Source organism: Felis catus, chromosome A3 (assembly GCF_018350175.1).
Source record: "Felis catus isolate Fca126 chromosome A3, F.catus_Fca126_mat1.0, whole genome shotgun sequence".
Lineage (NCBI taxonomy): Eukaryota > Metazoa > Chordata > Mammalia > Carnivora > Felidae > Felis > Felis catus.
Genome location: NC_058370.1, coordinates 44728455 through 44745010, shown reverse-complemented (window position 1 = coordinate 44745010; position 16556 = coordinate 44728455). Strand labels below are relative to the sequence as shown.

At 48.2% G+C, this 16556-nt stretch overlaps 1 protein-coding gene across 1 annotated transcript in view; it reads right to left on the bottom strand.

The window, feature by feature from the left end:
• The window catches only part of RIN2 (Ras and Rab interactor 2), a 224041-nt gene extending 210001 nt beyond the window's left edge, over positions 1-14040 (bottom strand). Inside the window, exon 1 of the mRNA XM_006929986.5 lies at positions 13921-14040. The gene's annotated coding sequence lies outside the window, so the exon portion shown is untranslated. The remainder of the gene's footprint in view (positions 1-13920) is intronic.
• Positions 14041-16556: the final 2516 nt, after the last annotated feature.

Sequence of the window (16556 nt, the reverse complement as noted above, 5' to 3'; positions counted from 1 at the left end):
AGCCACCCTGGCACCCCATTATTAATTTTTAAACAAGGGGCTCCCATTTTCATTTGCACTGAGCCCACAAATTATGTAGCTGGTCCTGACTTGCTCCACCAGCCATGCACATGGGCTGAAAAATCTGTCACCAGAATTTGCAAGAGCAATTTCTCTTCAGAATTTAAGGGACTCTCAGGAGTCTAGCTTCTTTACTAGCTTCAGAGCATTACTGTCCCCCAGTGCCATCCGTCAGACGTGGGTTGCATTTAAATTTTCAAATTTGTCTCAGACTTAATTTGAATACAACAGGTACTTAAAAAAAAAAAAAAAAAAAAAAAAAAAAAAAAAAAAAAAAAAAAAAAAAAAGCTCCCTTGAAGAATTTTTCCCGGGGTTTGGAGAAAAGGATAAAGAGGAAGGACTTTCATAGCCCATTTCCATCCTGATTCTTCGGCGTGCACCCTGGGGCCTTGCATGGTGTACCTGAGTATGAAACGTGTCCCACTGGCACTTGTGAAGGCTCCCTCAGAACAAGGCACACTTTTATTTTTAGCCCAAAGGGAGATTTTGGCCTCTTTAGCCACGCTGCCCCAGCCTTCAGGCATCTCTCTTCTTAAATGTTGCATTCAACAAATATTTATTAATAAGTATTTATATGCCAGCGCTACTCCAGGTACTGGGGAGGCAACATGGAACAAAACAGACAAAATCTGAATTTCCTCATTTATATCAGGCAAAAATAAAAGCTTGATGAAAAATAAGGCAGGGAATGTAGATGCAGCGGGTCAGGAGGGTGGGACTGAGGTTTGCTATTTTATAGGGGGTGGTCAGGACCAGCTTCTCTCAGGACATTTCGGGGGAGACCAGAAGGAAAGGAAGGGAGGGTCATGTGGGTATGTGGAAGGAGCTTTCCAAGCCAAGGAAGAGCCAGTGTGGAGGCACAGGAGGGTTTAGGCCTATTTACTAAAGCAAGGGTACTGGTGTGGCTGGACCGGTGAGAGGCAGACAGGTGAGTGTGGTAAGGAGAGCCCCTGGCTCAGGCGGACTGGCAGGTTGTGAAGAAAACTGTGGATTTTACTCTGAATGAGATGGAAATTGGAGGGAAAGGAAATGTCCTGATGGCTGTGAACTTGCTAACAAAACATGGACAGGAGGCAAGAACAAAGCAAGAGATCAGTTAGGTGGACACTGCAAGACTCCAGGTGGGAGATGACAGGGACCTGGAGGTGGCAGGAGTGGGATGGTGAGAGGTGGTCAGATAGGCATCTATTTTGAAGGCAGGACTGACAGCACTGCCGATGGACTGGATGTGGGGTGTTGGCGGGGGGTTGAGGCAGTCCAAGGTGCTGAGCATGAAAACCTGGAAGAATAGTGCCATTTCCTGATGGGGACACGATGGGGAGCAGGACAAGGAGCCTGTCTGAGACATGTTCGGTTTGTGATTGCTATGAGACCACCAAGTAGAGATATCAAGAAGGCCACTGGATATGCAGCAGAGGCTGCCATTCAGGGGAGACCTTCTGCACAGAGCAGGTACTTAAAGCAGTGAGACCGGATGAGGTCACCTAGCACAGGTATCAGTAGGGAAGAGAAGAGGCCTAGGGACAGAGCCAGGCACTCTGATGTTTAGGGATCGAGGAAATGAGAAGAGGCTAGCAAAGGAGGCCGAGAAGGAGACCCCAATGAAATAGGAGAAGCAAGAGAAGATGTGGTCTTCATAGTCAAGCATTGTAAGAAGGAAGGACAGGTACCTGCGTCAAATGCTGCTGGAAAATTGAAGGAGATGGGGAAGAAAAATTGATCATTGGATCTGCCAACATGGCGGTCATGGGGGACCTTGACAAGATCAGTTCAGTGGGCAATGTCTTGACGGAGTGAATGTAGGAAAGAATGCAAGGCCCTATTGTAGGGCCAAGTTGTGGAGGCAGGAGCTGGTAGTGGATGTGGGATGAAGGTAGGTTCTCCAAAGATGGGCAGAATGCTTGTGCCTGGATGGAAATCACCCAAGACAGGGGAAGGGGGAGACTTGATGATCCAGGACAGAGAGGGGGTGATTGATGTGTCATAGATTCTAAGTCTAAAGTTCTCTTTTGGCCAGCAAAAGAGCGGATTCAGGATTGAAAGCAAGAGATGGTTAATGTCCAGGAAAAGACAAGAGCCCCGAGTAAGGGTCCTTGCCCCATATTTATTCAGATCAGAAGGCTTACAAATGTGATGGGCATGTACAAAGAGACAAAGAAACTAGGAACATTAACTTGGGGACATGAAGGAAAAGGGGGATTTTGAAGATATAAAACAAAATCCTGGTGCCAGGCAGATGGGTAGATGCTTGTCAATGGCAGACAGGAGGTGCCATGCCTGTTTATCTTTGCTAGCCTAGGGGATAAGACAGAGAGAGGGAATAACCTCAGGGTTAATAAGGCACCTTTTCTTTTGTTAACCATCTCCACTCTGGGCAGTCCATAGTCCAATTCACCAGTTTACCTAGCCTGGCCCTATCCTTCTGTGAAAACAGCTTTTCTGCTGTAGTACTAAATTGGGGGTGCTTCCCCCCTGAATATATAATCTTGTTTATTTCACATACCTATGTATTGGGCACCTTTGCACCTGTTCCTACTTTAGGCCTTTGCCTCTCCCTCTCTATTCTGGGGGTTCTGTACGCCCTCTCTATTTTGGGGTGCCTTTGCACCTCCCTATTCCTGGCACCTTTGTGCCTCCTTATTCTTGGGGTGCCAATCTGGTTTACCCAAACTTGGGTGTAAGCATTTTATGACTTTGCATTTCTTTATGCCTTGTTAACCCATTGGTGTAAGCCTGGGGAATTCCTAAGCTTATCCCCCACACTGCTGGAGTAATGTCCTTGAGAATATGAAAGAAGTTGAAATCTACTGTACAAGCAGGGGGTGGACCCCCTAGAGGAGCACAAATGTTTTATGCTTTGTGGCAGAGGTGGGGTAGCGCATGTGGGCACAGGTACAGGTCTGGTGGCAGTTTTAAGCTGGGAGTGATGGAAGTTCTGATTAATTCTAGTTTCTCAGTGAAATAAGAAGTAAAATCATCAACTGAGAGTGAGGAGGGTGTGGGAGGCTTGAGAAGGAAGGAATCCGAGTGAAATAATAATCCAAGACATATTTTTTTCAAAACCTATTAATAGGTTGTGAAATTGATTTTGAAGGTTGCCCTTGGCATATTTTAAGTAAATGAAACAGGACAGGATCAGAGAAAAAGGGAAACATCACAGTGTTAGTTCCCCAATCTTTATTTCATTCCTGTATATATGGATGTGATTTGTTTTTTTAAGTTTGTCAAAGACTGATCAGAGCAAGAGAATGGACAAGTTAATAAAAATGGAGCACCCACATCCACATCCACCTGCCTGGTGCAGGCACAGACTAGGGAAGGTGTGTGGCTCAGGGTTGAGTTTAGTCATGGGAGTCACTTGAGAGAGGCAGGCAAGACAGTTATGCAAAGGAAGGGTTCTACTCCCAAACCATGGGATCCCCACTGGAAAGGAGGCAGATGTAGACATGAGGCAGAGGGACAGTGACCAGGGTGCATGGTTGGTGAATTGTAGAGCATGGTAGTGGCTGAGCCAAAGCAACTCTACAAGAAAAACAAGATTTCCTAATTCCTCCTCAAGACTGAGGGCAAGGCAAATTGTGTTCCTTCACCAATGTTCATTTGCAGAGGTTTTCTGTTGAATGGCTTATCATAAAATGCTTTATCAGTCAGACAGCACTCTCCTTGTGTTTGTGTTGGGCTTTGGTATGGTGTGTAAAAAATCTGAGGTCAAATGGTATCATATTTTGGTCACTTTTCCCAGCATTCACCAAAAGGAAATTTCTCTCAAAGGCAGTTTTGTTGAATTAAATAATAGTTCACCATCCCACTGTAAGGTACTTTCAGTTCAATCAACCTTCAACAACTATTCTGCTATGTTCATCAGTTATTATTTCTATTTCTAGAATGATATTTATTTTAGAAAAGCATCATAATTCTTAAGAGCTATGAAGTCTTATGTGTTTTGGTTATGTTTTCTTTTCTTTCTCTCTTTCTCTCTCTCTCTCTTTTCTTTTCTTTTCTTTCTTTCTTTCTTTCTTTCTTTCTTTCTTTCTTTCTTTCTTTCTTTCTTTCTTTCTTTCTCTCTTTCTCTCTTTCTCTCTTTCTTTCTCTCTTTCGAGAGAGGCAGAGGGAAAGAGAGAGACAGAATCCCAAGCAGGCTCCACACCCAGAACACAGCCTAATTCAGGGCTTGATCTCACAGCCATGAGATCATAACCTAAGCCAAAACCAAGAGTCAGATGCTCAACCGACTGAGCCACTCAGGCACTCCTAAAGTCTTGGTTCTTACACCAGACCCCTTTCCTCTCTGGAAGAATTGAATATAGCTTTCCCTAAAAGCCTTTCACACCTTCACTATATAGTCTTTCATGGGATGTGTTAAGAATCCCTCCATACTGGGGCACCTGGGTGGCTCAGTTGGTTGAGTGTCCAACTTCAGCTCAGGTCATGATCTCTCGGTTTTTGAGTTCGAGTCCCGCATCGGGCTCTGTGCAAACAGCTCTGAGCCTGCAGCCTGCTTCAGATTCTGTGTCTCCTCCTCTCTCTGCCCCTCCCATGCTCATGCTCTGTCTCTCTGTCTCTCAATAATAAACAAATGTTAAGAAAAAAAAAAAACTTAAAAAAAAAAAAAAGAATCCCTCCATACTAAAGACGAACTAAAAGCCACAAGTTTAAATGGGTTCACGGTAAAAGAGCCACTACAATGTTACACTTTTGTGCCATTCATTTTCTTTCCTTCTTATAGCTGATCATATTTTTCCTCTTGCAATTACAATTTTAATGGTTTCTTGATGCTTACACTAAATGAAAAATGTCTTAGAGAAACTAAAAGAGGGACACCTGGGTGGCTCAGTCAGTTAAGATCTCTTGCCCCAGTCGGGCTCTTCACTGGGTGTGGAGCCTGCTTGGGATTTTCTCTGTTCATCTCTCTCTACCTTCTCCACTCAAGCTCTCTCTCTCTCAAACTAAATAAATACACTTAAAAAAAATAAAAAACCAAAAGAGATTGATTTCTACCTCATATCAGTCATCCAAATCAGACTTTGTCAAGGTATCTCTCTTGGGATCCTGAAACACAATGCTTAAAATCTCATCAAATTCCACATGGTCCTGCCTGTTATTCTGATTTCTCTGTCTCAACCATTATTCCAGGTGTTGTATGCTCAGAAGAGCAGATGCATAGAGTTCTTACTGGTGGGACATCACTGGTGGGATCCACATGTTAGATTGCAACCCCCTGGTAACAGCTTATGCCCTCCGTGAGGCTGCCTGTGATTGGCTAGTTTGAAACAAATCACATATCCCACCATCTTGTGCTTCCATTGGGGGGGCCCTGCACCCACCAGAAACAGGAGGAGGGGATGTTGGTGGTTATGGGGCAGAAATGATGGAGGCAAGAGGTGCATATTGTCTCAGATGCTTATATGTATTTATAGAGGAAGAATTTGACAAATGACTGGTATAGACTGGTATAGACTGGGTATAGACTGCCATTACCTGACATGATTAAGAAATTCTCCTTCAGATGTTCAAATGTTCTCTTGTCTCCTCGACCCATGGTTCTCGGTGTCCTCCATTCTACACCTCATCAATCTTCAAGGAACCAAGAGCCAATGATCGATTATAGAAACAAAGAGCTAACTATGTCCAAGAAGGACATTTACACAGTTACAAGCATCCTGTGATTACCATGAATGCTTCCAATAAGGTCTGAAGGCATAAATGTCTGCGGTAAAACTGTGGGAAATAACACTGCTGGGAAACATCTGGGATGGTCTTTGGGGGGCCAGGGTGACTGCTCACAGGCATGAAGGCATAACCCTTCTGGCAGAGGGTTAGTGAGGAACTCTTGATCCTCATCCATCACAAGAAATGAAGAGGGGCTAATTCTTCCTGACCGTCTGCCCTGCCGGCTTCTGTGAGGCTGAGAACAAGCATTCCCCAGACCCAGGCAGATGCTACCAGTGGTCTGCCCATCTCCCCTCAGACTCCTCTACCATTTTCCTGGCCTAGGCCAGCACCTGTCTCTGTGGGAGGAGGGCTTCAGGCTGACAGGACCTGCTGTGCCTGCACGCAGAGTCAGCAGAAGTGCTGGGGGCGGCCCTTGGCCAAAAGCTGACCCACGCAGGGGGAGGACTACTCCAGTCGGCTGGCCTCTGTTCTAGCCACTCTGGTGGGCCCTAGCCAGTCTCCAGAACTTTCCTGTGAAGACCTCCCCTTATTTCCTGGTAGACAAAGGAGGATGAGATTCTCCTTAAATCAGAAATAAGGCACAATCCCCCACAGAGCCTGAGCATGGCTTTGTGACAAGACTGTGCTGCCAGGGCAGTAGATGATAGGTTTCCCTCCCAGACTCTCCCCATCTCTCCAGTCTGATCTTTAGGACATGACACTGTCCTCCACAGGTCCCATACACTGATTCTCATTCTTTGCACCTGACATTCCTCTATCTGAAACCCAATGATTACTAGTTGTCCACCAAATAATCCACCTTTCAGAGCTAATCCCTTCCACTGTGAATCCTTTTCTGATGCCTGGGACAAGATAAAGTGCCCCTTCTATATGCAACCAATGGCACGCTTGAATAGAAAGAGGTCACTGTGCCCTGTCCTCACCCCTGCTCTTTGATATGACCCCACCCCTAGTAGGTACCAGAGTCCTGTGAAAATTCAGTATAAGAGAAGGGGCTGGCTCAAGCCAACATTACAATGTAGACTATCTATATCCTTTACAATACATTATGGCCTAAGGTCACCCTGTACACTGTTTAGGGAAAGACATTAGCTAAAAATATTAGGCATAATTGGGGTATGAGACAGGCCCATGGGAAAACTATGTGTAATGCCAAGTATGTGTTAAGTATGTGTCAGGACAGGAATGCAGAGAGAATGGGTAGGAGGCCCCAAGGACAGATGGCCAGGAAAAGGGAGGGACAGGTTGCTGTGGAATATGACTGCCACTTCATACATCAGACCTCACCCTACCAAGGGGTAGAAGCTTTGAGAAAAGAACCCTACATGGATATCTTCATCAACCTGGGTGGGGGGGCCTTCCTGTCTGCTCATCTCATTGGCCCCTCCCTCTCCTCCTCCCTCCCTCCTTTTCTGAGAGGCCACTAAACTGTTGGGGGTGGAGTCTCCTTCCTTCAGAGTGTTGATCCAGAGAAGCCTCTGAAATACACCCCCACCACCCCTGTGTTTGATTAATAAAGAGAAGGCCTAATAAAAAAGAAAACATCTTTAAAAAGACAGGGCCTCTGTCTTAGTTCCCATTCAGATCCCTAAACTGCCAGGGGGAAAAACTGCATGGGAAAATAATAAAGCACTTTAATTAGGAGTTTTTGGGTTCAAACCAGCACAAGTCTGTCTCCGGAATCAAGCACTGACCACACTGCCCTGTCCTCAGCAGCATCTGTAAGCACCCCCTGCTAAGCTGGGGGGCCCGAAGGACCAGCAGTTACACAGACACACCTGCATCTGCACCAGTCAGATCTCAGATCTCAGATCTCAAAGGAACTCTGAAGTCCCTGAAGTCAGCCAGGATTCCACACCTCTCAGCAGCACAGACACCAGACACCAGAGTGGCCTGAATATGCATAACCAAGGCCTGCGGGTTGCATTCAATTTGTAATTTACTAGAGGAAGATCAAAAATTTTCATCAAGTCTTAATGTATCAGTGTCCCGGCTTAATGCAATTCCAGACAAACCCCACAGAATGAAATTTGACTGGAAGAATTAAGAGCATAACCAAAAGAATTTGGAAAAAAAAAAAGAAAGATGAAAGTATGGCAGATGGAGTAGGACTTTTCTGCCAAACAGTACAGATTACAGAGCTGGGGAGAGGTTGATCCATTCACCAAACGATGCTCGGTAAACTAAGAGTTAAGCGGATTCTCTTTAAATCTGTAAAATGGACACCATCAAAGTTAGAAGGAAACATAAATGGTTAGTTGTTTGAGGATGCAGAAGGGCTTCCCAGGCACAAGAACCGTTAAGGAAACCCAAAGGAAAAGTACAAGCATTTGACTCTACAAAACGCTGAAGTGTTTGTAGGACAAAAAAAAAGTCATGAACACTCAGCACTTAGACAAGAAAAGTCTGGATAGTGAGATGAGGGGTATTGTTTGGATGCCACCTCACTCTGGCGCCATGTGTCCAAGTGACAAACCCCGTGCCTTCCAAGACACAGCTGCTGGTTTCAGCCCTGCCTGCCGGTGTGGGATCTTGGCTCATTTCTGGGGACTCAAAAGTTCCTGTGCAACCCGACCCATGAAGGTGCCTTTTGCTTACCACAAAGGAGAGATATCTGTCTTGATTCATTTTTTAAAATATTTATTTATTTTTGAGAGACAGAGCATGAGCAGAGGAGGAGCAGAGAGAGAGGGAAACACAGAATCCGAAGCAGGCTCCCTCCCGGCTCTGAGTTGTCAGCACAGAGCCTGACAAGGGGCTTGAACTCATGGACCATGAGATCATGACCTGAGTTGAAGTCAGAAGCTTAAACGACTGAGCCACGCAGGTGCCCCTGTCTTGATTCATTTTTAAGAAGTATTTTTGTAATCAAAGCACAGTTAAATGCAGTTGGACATTAGCTATTTGAGAAAAAAAATAAAAACACCTCTGGTGATTTCATAATAAAGAAAAAAATGTCTTATAAAGCAAATAAAGTTTATTTAGCTTCCTATTTAAACTAGTTAAGTGTTTTGATTTTTGTATTTAGTATTCCTGACCTAGAACATGCTATCATATATGTGAAAACCAAAGTGTTTGTTTATTTCATTTACTATGTTATCCTACTCAATTAAAATAGTTAATTCATTAAAAATTGTAAAATACAGGGGCCCTGAGTGGCTCAGTCGGTTAAGCATCCAACTTCGGCTCAGGTCATGATCTCGAGGTTCATGGGATCGAGCCCCATGTCGGGCTCTGTCCTGACAACTCAGAGCCTGGAGCCTGTTTCGGATTCTGTGTCTCCCTCTCCCTCTGCTCACACCCTGCTAGTGCTCTCTCAAAAATAAATAAACATTGAAAAAAGAATATTAAAAATACTTAATGACATGGGATAGCCTGGGCCCTGACCAATCACAACAGACGCTGGCCACAAACTAGCAGGTTGAAAACTCTGGACTATCCACTCATCGGTTCTTCCTCTTCCTTCCCTGTGTCTGGCTTCACAATCTCCATCTCTGCTCCTGGATGTGGGCTTCCTGGTTCTGCTTTGACCCCTTCCTGCTTGGCCTGTGGTCTCTCCCTGTGTAAAACAGCTTCCCTGTTTTCAGTCCCCAGCATGCCCCAATGACACCTTGTTTCTAGCTGCTTATTGAAAATTTCTATCTTGGTAACATCCAGAACTTTTGTAGGGGCCAAGGGCAGCCCACCCTAAGATGGGCCAAGATGCCATCCTCATGGCATGAAGATTATTTTGACTTCAAAGCAATCAAACCCAGAAGATTTGAGGAAAAGCTCTTTACCTCTCCCTCAACTGCCTGTCCGTACCAGGAAGAGAGCAGAGCTACTACCAGAGATGTCTCTGTACCTAAGAAACTTATCTGCATAATAGGGCAACCTCAGACCCCTAACCCTCTCCTTATCCTCATGTTGCCTGACTGTCCTTGGAATCCCAAGTCTGTGTGGATTCCCCTTATGTCATTAAATTTGATTTTTTCCTGTTAATCTGGCTCACAAGAATCCCATTTATTCGATTCAAGTCCTTAGAAGGACCTTGAAGGGCAGAGGAAGTTCTTCCCCTGCAACACTTTTAAGTTCAAAATATTAAAAATTAAAAAAAAAAATCACACTATTTCCCTCCCACTTTCTTCCTTGGCCGCAAATGCAGGAGTGAATACACACACACACACACACACACACACACACACACACGCACACACTTGATAGGTCCATTTTTCTCAAAACACTAGTTTCCTTGACTTCTGTGATACCGTCCTATTCCATTCAAATCCCAGAGACTACTTCCTTTCCATGCTTTGGAAAAATCTCCGAAAAAAATCTGGAGATAAATTCCCTCAGCACTGGAGACCCAGAAATGCGAGTAGGCAGAAGTTACTGTCTGCTTGTGGCCACGCCCCCTCTGATGTCAGTATCACCTTTCCCAAGGCTCCTCCACTAGCCAGCCAGAGTCCTCTCAATCTCTGAAATTCAAACTCTGGCTTCCCCCATTGATCTCCTGTCTTAAATGCAAAAGAGGCTGAACAGCCAGGGTTACCCCTCTGTGAAAAAAGCGCAGAATAGTTGGATGCTGGCAAACTCTTTCTTAAAAACACCAGATTTCAAACAATGGATGCCTGTGAAGTGGCCCCTGCCATCAGCAGCCCTTTGTGCCAGATCCAGTAGCTACCTTTTCAGGAGTAATGTAGCCCTTGACCCACTACAGAATCCACACTGCCAGCTCCCAGGGAGACAAGTGAAACCTCCGGGGTGCACCTTCTCACTCAGTGGAGGTGATCAAACAAGATGTGCGCCAGCCCAAGAACCCCTACCTTGCCATCCCACATACACAGCCGCATGGGAGGCACACTCAGGGAAGGCTGGTTGACATCTGCATGAAGACATGCTCCCTAGAGCCTGTTTGCATTGTTTACTCGACTCCTTTGGTTCCCTCAAATCTGACCAAGCCCTGGAGAATGACTCCTGTTAGTCTGGCCCACAACAGCTGCAAACAAACAATTTACAAGGGGGGATTACTGTGCCTTTTTAATGTCCAGAATTTAGATTTTTTGCTGTCCTAAGCACTAATGGTCCTTGGAAACTGCCCAGATGTCAGAGGTGAACTAAAAAAACATTTGGGTGAACTAAACAATCCCCAAAGCGGACTCCTTAGAACACTGGATCCTAAAGATGCTTCATGAGAAAGAGTGTTCTGTGGCCAAATGAAGTTGGCAAACAGTCCATATTATGGCATCACCCTAAAGAGACCCAGCGCACACTATAATAATAAAGGCACTAAAAAGTCCTGCAGAGGAAACCCTGTTTAACATTAGCATTTGTGCTAATGCGTTCTACCACTATAACTCTTTAGTAATTTTTTTCTTTAGTAAAGTTGCACCCTAAAACACAGCTTGGTTAAATTCTGCTGCAGACAGACACTGCCCGGGGTGTACCTCTGAGCACAGACACCTCTAGCAACTCAGCAGTAGTTCAGGGAGATGGGTATTGAGCCTGGAGCCCTGGTGCCAGCTTTGGTGCTTTGACCTCTCCAGGCCTCTGTTTCTCACTTACCAAGTGGAATTAACAGTACTTTGGTGAAAAACAACTGAGGTATTATCTGTAAAAGCATTTTGCAAAGTGCTATAAAAATAACGATTATCTGCTAAGGATATACATCTATCTACTAAGGATATACCAAGGGATACTTTTGTTCATTCTTTTCAATGTCCTGTCCCTGGTGTTGGAGGTGAGGCAGGAAGAGCTATGATCTGGCTTTTGATTTTGTTCACAGACAGTGGGCAAGTGGGGTCCACACCTGTGGTGGCCCTGACGTCTCATCAGGGAAAGGAGGAGGGAGGTCAGGGGAACCTTCCCAGCTGAAACCACCAGAACTGTGAAAGACCATTAGGAGGGCTGGACATACATTGGAGGAGGTGGGGGGAGTGAGACATAATACCAAGATGACATAGCCTGGGGAGTATGTGAAGAATGGGTCCCATTAAGGCTGGCCTCCCAGGGCTGCACGCCCCTGCACGTAGAAATCAGTTCTCAGTCTCCTCTATGCAGAGGAAGCAGATTCAGTCCAGGAAAGAGGTTGATTCTGGAGAACCGAACTCCTCTCTTTTTTTTTTTTTTAATTTTTTTTTTTTAACGTTTATTTATTTTTGAGACAGAGAGAGACAGAGCATGAACGGGGGAGGGTCAGAGAGAGGGAGACACGAACTCACGGACCGTGAGATCATGACCTGAGCTGAAGTCGGCCCCTTAACCGACTGAGCCACCCAGGCGCCCCCCCCCCCCCGAACTCCTCTTTGGAGTAGGTAGTGGCCCTTGACTTTGGTGAAGGGGAGGAAAGGCCTCAAGTGAGGACAGAAGGGCTGCTGGGAAGCTCTAGTGAACAAGCACATCCCAGAGCCCCAGAGGGAGTCAAGCTCCTCCCATCCACCCCTGCAAGGGCAGCAGGTGTGGGTCATTTTAGGTCTCCTTCTCTACCTAGCTAACCTTCTCTACCTGCAGAAAGTGGCCAGACAAAAGAGGTCCTGGTTGCTTTGCTCTCATGTCCTCAGTCTCCAACTACTGAGAGCAGAGTCTGTAAACCTCATAACTCCTGTCAACCACCAGCCTTCTCTAGACCCAGATGCAAGGACCCCTCACTGTCCCGGGCCCCACCTGACCCCTGACGCCCTCTATAGAACTACCCCAGTACCCCAGCACAGGGAATGCAAGGGTTCTCTAGAGACACACTGGAAGCTGAGGCCAAAAGTTAAATGCACACTTCTTTATACACCTATCAAAATATCCCCCCATATTTGAGCTGGGTAAAAAGTTAATAAAAGCTCCACCGCAAAAAAAGAAAAAAAAAAAGGACTATATATAAAGCCAGTATTGCCTAATCTGTTGCAGGCCACTGTCAACCCTCATAAACCTCCAGGTGGGGACCGGACAAACTGAGGGTGACTGGAAACCACTGTTCCCATTGCACAATAATGCAGGGGCCTAACAAAAGCTGTCTTTATGTTAAATGTTGGTATTTTGTTCATCGTTGATTTTTTACATTAAACTTTATTTTTTAAAACACTGCCTTAAAATATCTTAATTACGGAGTACTGCCAGTGTTTATTTTTGCTCACTATTCACAAAGTCCTGTCGGTGGGAGAGTGCTCTGAGATTTCCTTATTTGTGACAGCACGTTCCTAAGAACCCCCAATGTGCCCGAAACCCTCAGGCCTGCAACAAAGTGCGGCTCTACTGTATGCAGCCTCCTCTGCTCAATTAGGAAAACCCAAAGGATTCGAGATCTTCGAGAAGAAAGGCGCCTCTTAGGGCCCAGGGGACCGGGTCTTGCCCTGTATTTCTTGGCAACAAATCACAGGCTTTAAAGCAGAATTCTGCAAACGCTGCCGTCCCCCGACCATGCAGGGGCGCCCGGTGCCGGGTGGGCGGACGCTGCGCGGGTGGAAGCCCAGGCCAAGGGTGGAGGCCGAGCCCAGAAGGGGGCGGAGAGGCCTGAGGGTGGGAAAGTGGCCCCGTCCCTTCCCGGCAGGAACCCCGGGCTCCTCCTCCTCCCGCAGCGCAGCCATCAATCAGCGCGACAGCCCAGCGCCCCGGGGCCAGACTCACGGACCCTCCCACGGGGTCTTGTGGCCCCGGTGGAAGAAGCCTCGGAAGGGGGCGTCTGCCCGTGCACGGAATGGGCGCACAGACTGGAGCTGCGCTGGGCACCCGGGCTATGCGACCCCCAGTCCCGCCCGCGCTCCCAGGCACCAGGCGCACTTGACACCCCGTAGGCGGCCCAGAAGGTAGAACTCAACAAAGGTGCCCCCCCCCCCCTTCCGCTAGCACTCACACACACGGCACCTGGAGCCACCGCGCCCGCACCCTCCGGCTGTCCCTCACTCCACCCCCGCAGAGGTCGGCTAAGGATACTCCAAGACACCAACTGGACCTGCAGTCGCCTCAGGGCGCCGGAAGGTCACCCTACGCGGGTCCCGGCGTCCCACTCCCTAGCACCTCCTCCCCCACCCGTTCCCACAACCCCTCGAGGACACTCGCTCGCTCTCTGTACCCCCCAGGTTCCCTGCGGAGGGGAAGACAGTGCGAGCAGCAGCACCCAGGGCCTCGAACCCCGCACAGCCCCCGCCGGAACCCCGGAGCCTCCCCGGGTGCTGGGTGCGGACACCGGGGGTGGGGTCTCCGCGGCCACCGCCCCTTACCTCGCGCAGGCCCTCCCCGCAGGTCTCGGAGGCGGGGGGCGAGCGGTGGCCCGCGGACTAGCGCGGGGCTGGGTTTCCCCACTGGGGCGGAGCGGGAGGTGGAGGAGGAAGAGGAGTAGGGGAGCGGAGGGGAGGGGCAGGCTTTGTGTCTGCCTCCGGCCCTCCCACGGCTCCGGCGCTAGCCATCCCCCTCCCCCAGTCACCCTCCGGGGCCCGAGGAACGGACGGGGCGGGGGTGAGATGAGGGGGCGAGCACGGCGCCTGCGCGACCCGGGGTCCGGCCGCCCCCTCCCCTCGTGCAGCGCACCCTCCGCCCCTCGGGACTTGCAGTCTAGGCGCCTGCGGGTGACCTGGAACCCTTGCTGCAACCAGGCGAGCAGAGACCGAGAAAGTTGATCTAACCCGGAGCAAACTTGGCTGGATCAGCTCCCGACGCGCCTCGGCGCCCCCGCCCTGCTCCTCTGCACTCCCCGGAGAGGACTGGAGTTCTGTTCTCGGATATTCTTCTCTGTCTCCTTTCTTTGCGCTCATTGCTGAGCAGTTCAACCGCGCGCACACCTCTCCCCCAAGCCAGCCCCGCCAGCCCCGCCAGCCCTGCCACCCGGCTGCAGACCCCGGGATCAGCCGCGCGTGCTGGGAAGCCCCTGTCGGGGAGGCACGCGTGGGCTCCGGCCCTTTGTCCTGTGCCCGGATGCGCTGCGGGGGCCCGGGTGTTTCGTTGCATCCCGGCTGGGAAGCGGGCGACCGGGGGCAGTTCCTAAGGGTGCAGAGCTGCCCAGCCCCGCCCCGGCCCCAGGGAGCCAGAGCCGCGGGGAGGCGGGATGTGGTTTAGCTCAGCTCTAAGCCACCCTCGTAACGCCTGGGGATAGCGAAGAGGGCTGACGGGGAGCTGGGAGCGGCCCTGCCAGAAATCTGCAGTCGTCTTTTCTTGCGAGTCAGGCGCGTCCCTGGTGAGCGGCTGTGCTTTTCCACTTGCCTGCCAAGGAGAGCACCTTTGTGGGGAAATTGCTAACAGTGTTAGAGTTACCGAAGTAGCTGGTGTCGCAAAAGGAGCCTCAGGCACCTGTTTGGGACAGAAGCAGGAAAAGGAAACAAAGTCCTTATTTTTATTCAAGGTCTGCTTCAGACAAGTAGCCAAAGAGGAGAATAGCATTGGTGTTCGTTCTTGCGATTCCTGCTTTCTAAAGATTTGTTTCATAATCAGCTCAGCTCCCAGGAAATCATTACCCACTGCACTTCTCTTAATGTTCTAAGTCACCCATTCAATAAATGATTGAGCACCTGATATGCACCAGGCACTGAGCTAATAATGTTAGCTCGGTGTTCCCAGGGGAACAAAACAGATCTCCCTGCCCTGTTGGAGCTGACATTCTGGGAAGCAGGAGCGGGAGAAAGGGTAAATTGTGAACATCAGTAAGTCACTTGCCTGGAATGTTAGAAGAAGTCAGCAATAGGGGAAAAAAGAAAAAGTAAAATAAGGAGGCCAAGGAGTGCTGGTGTCTGGTGTGGAGGGTAGAATTGAATAGTGGGGTGGTCAGAGTAGGCCTGGCTGGGAAGGTGGGATTTGAGCAAGGACCTGGAGGAGGTGCATTAAGGTCAAAGGCTCTGAGGTGGTAGGTGGACACCCATGAGGGTCTGAGCAGGCGGTGACAGGATCTGATCTATATTGTTGGAAGACTTAGTTTGATGCTGTATGGAGAGCCAGCTGTGCGCACAAAGTTAATTGCAAGTTAGGAGCTATTGACATACTCTAGGCTGGAGAGAAAGGTTACAAAGACCAGAGTTACAGAGTGCACACATAGAGAAGTACTTGGACTCATTTATTTTGAAGGTAGAACTGTCAGAAATTCCTAAGAGGTTGAATATGTTGGCAAAAGGGAGAGGTGGGCCAAGGCGCACCTGGCTTCATATCTCTCCCTCTTCAGTCCCTTCTGCCCCCAAAGGATTCAATTTTATATACAAAGCTCCCCAAGTAAATATTCTCCCCCTGTCTCTGTTTCACTCAACCTCTTGAAAAGTTTCTTCATCGCGTGTACATGACCCCATGGATGGCCCTACAGGCCCAATCTGTTTCAAAACTTGGAGCTCATTTGGCTCTGTCCTCCCTCAGGAAAACTTCTTTTACTGTAGAGATGGATTTGGAGATTATTCACTCAAAACTATCTACTGAGTAGCTACTATGTGCCACGTTCTATTGTAGGCGGTGGGGCTAGAGCAGTAAACTGAACACACAAACTGCTGTGCTCTCATGGAACTCACATTCTAATGGGGAGACAGAGACAATAAACCAGACAAGGTTGATGATACCTGCCATGGTGAAAAATTAACTCAAAAAGAGAAAGAGGGTGGTGGGGAGGCTACAATTTAAAACAGGTGGTCAGGGACACCTGAGGTGGCTCAGTTGGTTAAGCATCCTAGTCTTGACCTCTGCTCAGGTCATGATCTCACGGTTCCTGGGATCGAGCCCCAGGTCTGGCTCTGCACTGACAGTGCGGAGCCTGCTTGGGATACTCTGTCTCCGTCTCTCTCTGCCTCCCCTTCCTCTCTCTCTCTCTCTCTCTCAAAATAAATAAATAAACATAAAAAAAAGAAAATTTAAAAAAATGAAAGAGGTGGTCAGAGAAAACGCCAAGAAA